The following is a 5,860-nucleotide window of genomic DNA, read 5'->3' on the forward strand; positions in this document are numbered from 1 at the left end:
AGTCTGTCACACAGTTGAAGCACACAAGAGGATGGGTGCTGAAATGTGACAACAACCCATACTTAAGAAGCAAATCGACATTAGAATGGCTTCATAACAATGAAGTACACATTCTGGAATAGCCCAGACAAAGCCCTGACTAAAAACAATTGAGATTATATGGCATGAAGTCAATAAAGCTATGCACTCCAGACATCCCAGAAACCTTGATGACGAGAGGCAGTTCTCTAAAGAAGAGGGAGACAAGATACATCCAGATTGCTTTGTTAATCTGATCTGCAACTACAGGACAAGTCTGGTTGAGGATATTGCAACTAACTGAGGGTTAAAACCTATTTAATGCAAGGGTGTACTTACTTATGCCTTGCTCTCCTGTGAATGTTATAGCCTTATGGCCAATAAAAATATGAGAACATGTAATTGTTTGTGTGGAATTAGTTAAAGCAGACTCTGATTGTTCCTTCTTGAGATTTCCGGGAAGATCAGACCATGTTTTATGATCTATTTTGACTGAAAAGTAAGAAATTTCAAAGGGTGTACAAACTTTTTCTTGGGACTGTATATCCTACACGTGTAGATATCTGTGCTTGCAGATATGCGTTTGTGTATGTGTGTGTGTGTGTTTGTATATGTGTGTGTGTGCGTGTGCATGTGAGTATACAGTATGTGTGTTGTGTATGTACATATGCACAGATGATGATGTGTGTGTGTGTGTGTGTGTGTGTGTGTGTGTGTGTGTGTGTGTGTGTGTGTGTGTGTGTGTGTGTGTGTGTGTGTGTGTGTGTGTGTGTGTGTGCGTGCGTGTGTGTGTGTGCGTGTGTGTGTGTGTGTGCGTGTGTGTGTTTACAGTATGTGTGCATGCTGTCTGGTGACTGTGTGTGTGCTGTAGATTAAATCTGATCCACTGCTCCCTCACCCTGCAGAAGAATGATCGCCGGCCAACAGGAGTCCGCGTGTACGTACGCTACGCTGCCGCTGCTCGATAAACACATGACAAAGCGTCTGTCATGTGCACGGCTCTCTTCATGTAGGCCCCTGAGAGCCTGATCACTTACCATGTAGATGCTTTGTTTTTGGAAAAAAGGGCAAACCCTTAAGCCAAACACAGAGGGTGAGGAGAGAGAGAGAGAGAGAGAGAGAGAGAGAGAGAGAGAGAGAGAGAGAGACAGAGACAGAGACAGAGAGAGAGAGAGAGAGAGAGAGAGAGAGAGAGAGAGAGAGATTGTGTTCATCCTGCGCTCTCCCTCTCCCTTTTATTCCTGTTTCCCAGTACAGGCCAGGGGCCGAAGGTAAAAACAGATGACATGGACAGAGACAGAGACATACTGGGGGAGAGCAAACAAAATGTGATTCACCATTCATCCTTACACACACACACACACACACACACACACACACACACACACACACACACACACACACACACACACACACACACACACACTGAGACAGAGAAAGTCAGAGACGGAGAGAGACAGAGAGAGTAACAGAAAGAAAGAGACAGGGAGACAGGGAGAGACAGAGAGAGAGAGAGAGAGAGAGAGAGAGAGAGAGAGAGAAAGAGAGAGAGAGAGAGAGAGAGAGAGAGAGAGAAAGAGAGAGAGAGAGAGAGAGAGAGAAAGAGAGAGAGAGAGAGAGAGAGAGAGATATCTGATTGTCTATCTGTTCCTCCTTCCTGACGGAGCAGCGGGAGCTCTTGGTATATAAAGAGAGAGATGACAAGAGAGCCGGTGACGGAGAATGGCCATGGGAACCATGCAGAGGGAAAATCACGTTTCTTAGAAATGTGTCTCTTTTGGCGTAGACACCTCTTTCGAGAGCCATATATCTCCCAGCAGTTTTGGGGTCTGGGGTGGGTTTGAGTATTGGTTCTGATGGTCTCCCCCCATCTCTATCTCTCTCTTTCTCTCTCTCTTTCTTTCTGTGTGTGTGTGTGTGTGTGTGTGTGTGTGTGTGTGTGTGTGTGTGTGCGCGCGCGCGCGTGTGTGCGCGCGTCTGCGTGCATGTGTGTATTTGGAGGGGCAGGTGAGGATGATCATTGACAGCTGTTTAGAGATGGACCCTTCTCCTCATCAGGTAATCGGGGGCCAACACCAGGGAGGATGGCTATAGCCAATCAGCAGCTGATAGTGAGGCTTGTTAAGTCAATATTCCATAAGAATCTTTCACTTGGTGATGCAAGCACCAAATCAGGTACACAGGTGCTCCAGGGCCTACTCTCCCAGAAAAGGTTGCTATCCGGGTGAAAAAACAAGATGGCGGCCATTTTTCAAGATGGCCGCCTCATTAAAGGTGAAAAAAGCTGTTTTCGTCTTAGAATGCCAAGTAATCAAGATATCTGAGTGATGGAAATATTAAAATGTATGCATTCTGACCAGGACAAATTCATAGTACCATTATTTCATCACAAAATGGCCACCACTTTTCAAAATGGCAGCCCTTACATGACTGAAAATGCACATTTATGACATACAGCTGTCCGATAGCAGGTATTCAAAAATGCATACTAACCTTGCTATCACTGTTGGAATAGAATGTCGTAAAAACAATTTTGTTTACATTCTGTATTGAAGTGATGTTATAGCACAACCAGGGCACACTGGTGACATCACTGCTGTGAGACTCAGCATGGGGTTCAGTGTCGGCTTGTGGTACAATAGCTGTAGTTGTAGTTTACTAACTCTTTAGTATACTCACTTTAGTTGTTAGTATTTATAGTCTCCCATATGCTATCCAATAAGACCCTGTATAGCTTAATTAGAAATGTAGTTAGTGTAGTTAGAAATTTAGTTAGATAGCCGCACCTGAATTGACAGGATGTGCCAGCGCGGGAGAGCCGAGCCAACGGGGCTTCAGTTACCCGGATAGTGTACAGATTGCACGGGACTTAAATGACACTGGATGAACGATCGGGCTGGGTGTAGGGCAGAAGTTGCCTGATTTTCATAGACTTCAGATCACGTACTGCGATTCTGGTCTGACCAGGACTATAACGATTAGCGTTTCCATACAGGACGAACTCTGTTTCCATGGCCTGGTTAACCCGCCTCCCTCAGCTTACTACTGGTTGAGGGCTGTGCCGAAGTCTAAACCAAACATTTCTTAGCCCAATAGAAAGTCTCTGCTTAAACCACGTCACTGCCTTGAACACATCTCTACCCAGGACGGTTGGAAATGCACAGTTGATTGGTTCCAGACAAAGTGGGTGGAGATCCCGCTGTAGCGGGAAAGAGCAAGCCCCTTGGCCCTACTGTGTGTAGCTGAGCCGAAGGCGTTGCGTCACCAGTAGGGCGGAGCCCGGCTAGGGCAGAAGATGACTTAACTTTGTTGTGTCCCATATCTCAATGAGCTTTGATAATTTGAACGGTTGGGTGCTACCCTCGGCCTTTAACCAGATGTCTGCTAAAAATCCACTGAGCTGCAGTACGTGTCGGGAACAATACCTCAATCACCCTGACCCTGAGCACGGGGGCCCCGCAAGGTTGTGTGCTCAGCCCCCTGCTGTTCACGCTGCTGACACATGACTGCACAACGACCCACAGCACTAACCATCTGATGAAGTTTGAGTACGATACAACACTGTTGGGCCTCATCACTAAGGTTGACGAGACTCACTACAGAGAAGAAGTAGACTTGCTGGCCAGATGGTGCAAGGACAACAACCTCCTGCTGAATGTCAACAAGACCAAGGAGATTGTTGTCAACTTTCAGAGGGGCCAAAAACAACTGCTACCACTGACCATCGACAATGATGTTGTGGAGAGAGTGAGCAGCACAAAATTCCTTGGAGTGCACATCAGCGACAACCTCTCTTGGACCACAAACACATCATCACTGGCGAAGAAGCAGCGCCTCTACTTTTTGTGCAAACTGAAGAAGGCAAGTGCTACAGTACACCCTCCATCATGACAGCATTCTACAGAGGAACCATGAAGAGCATCCTGATCAGCTGTGTGACACAGTGTGGGGAGGAGGTTGCACAGAGCAAAACAGGAAGATACTCCAGCGCATTGTGAACACAGCGTAGAAGATCATTGGAGCGCCACTCCCTCCCTGCAGGACATTTACACCACCCGCCCCACCCGAAAAGCACTGATGATCACCAAGGACATAAGTCACCCTGCACACAAACTGTTCAGTCTCCTGCCCTCTGGAAAGAGGTACAGGTGCCTCCGCTCCCATACCACCAGGCTAGCAAAGACCTTCATACACCAAGCAATCAGGATGCTGAACTCTTAACCCGCCCTCCTATCACTGATAGCCCCCCCTCAACACTGAAATGTGATAGCATTCTACTTGCACTAACTCAAAACACACACACACACACACACACACACACACACACACACACACACACACACACACACACACACACACACACACACACACACACACACACACACACACACACACACACACACACACACACACACACACACACACAGCACTGAACTAACTCAAAAGCACACACAAACATACACAAACATGCACACACATGTTGCTGCTGCTTCATGACTGTTACTTAATGACCGTACTGGAAAACTAGCTACCAACTATAGTTGTAAATATTGCACATTACAATTGCTTACTTTATATGTATTATTATTTCACAATGCTACTATCACCATATCAGAATCGTCACAATAGGACATAACTGAAAATGCACAACAATACCTCTTCTTAATACATGTTATGTATGTCTGCTGTTGCCCAGTCTTGCACTTTATATGTCTGTAAGGGTATTGTATAGGTACTCTAGGTGTAATGCATGTGTACTGTCTATGTCTAATTGCCTAAGTCCACACCTAAAGTCTATGTCTATGTCTGCATGGGAAAGTAAGAAACGTAATTTCAATTCTTTGTATGGCCAGTGCATGTAAAGAAATTGACAATAAAACCGACTTGACTTGACTACTAAAACAGACTGGAAGAAGTGCTGCCTCTGTCAGAAAGATACAAAAGAGGAGTTGAAGTCTCCCCCTACCCATTACAGCTGTAGTTCTGATGGCTATTCCATGCTAGCCACAAACACACCACAATTTCAAGAGATCTATCAGGTTAGATATATAAAGATTGGGTGGAGGAGGTGGTATTGCAGTGTTGCAGTCAGCAATTTTGCAATTCTCCAGGATGCAGGAGTAGAGATGATGTGGATCGAATTCGGCCATGGTCATTCCATCAAGTGGCTGCCATGGTGTTGAATCTTGGGCCAGAGAAATCCAAAAGCATGATGTCCTTCCATTCTTTCACTGGCTGTGATGTTGTATCAGCTTTCCATAGCAAAGGCAAGAAAACAGCATGGCAAACATGGGACGTCTGCCCTGAAGTGACTCATGTCTTCAAAAAGCTCAGCTCATACCCAGAAGTAATTGAAGATACTGACCTGAACCTTCTTGAGAGGTTTGTCATCAATATTTATGACAAGAACAGCACAACAGACAAGGTTGATGAGGTTAAGACTGGACTTGTTTGCTCGGAAACAAAGATCCTATGATGCCATTCCACCGACAAGTGCATCTCTTGTCCATCATGTTAAACGGTCCGCTGCCAAACTGCCTGTATATGGGGCCGGGATACTGTGTGCAAAATGCAAATTGAAAGCCCTGCCAACTGGGGGTGGCAAAAAGATGGTGAGGCCTGGAAAGTTCTCTGGTCAAAGTTTCCTACAATTGCGGAGAGTTGCCAGCAACTGACAAAATGTGGATGCAAGACTGACTGCCGAGGAAGATGTTAATGCTATTGCTTTAGCCTCAACTGTACACAGTTATGTTCCTGCAAATGTGAGGACTAAAAATAACTAATCCAACATGTGCATCAGAGAGTTGTCCTACCCAAACAACAAACATGTAATCATTATAAG

This window comes from Engraulis encrasicolus, chromosome 10, assembly GCF_034702125.1.
Source record: "Engraulis encrasicolus isolate BLACKSEA-1 chromosome 10, IST_EnEncr_1.0, whole genome shotgun sequence".
Taxonomy (NCBI): Eukaryota; Metazoa; Chordata; class Actinopteri; order Clupeiformes; family Engraulidae; genus Engraulis; species Engraulis encrasicolus.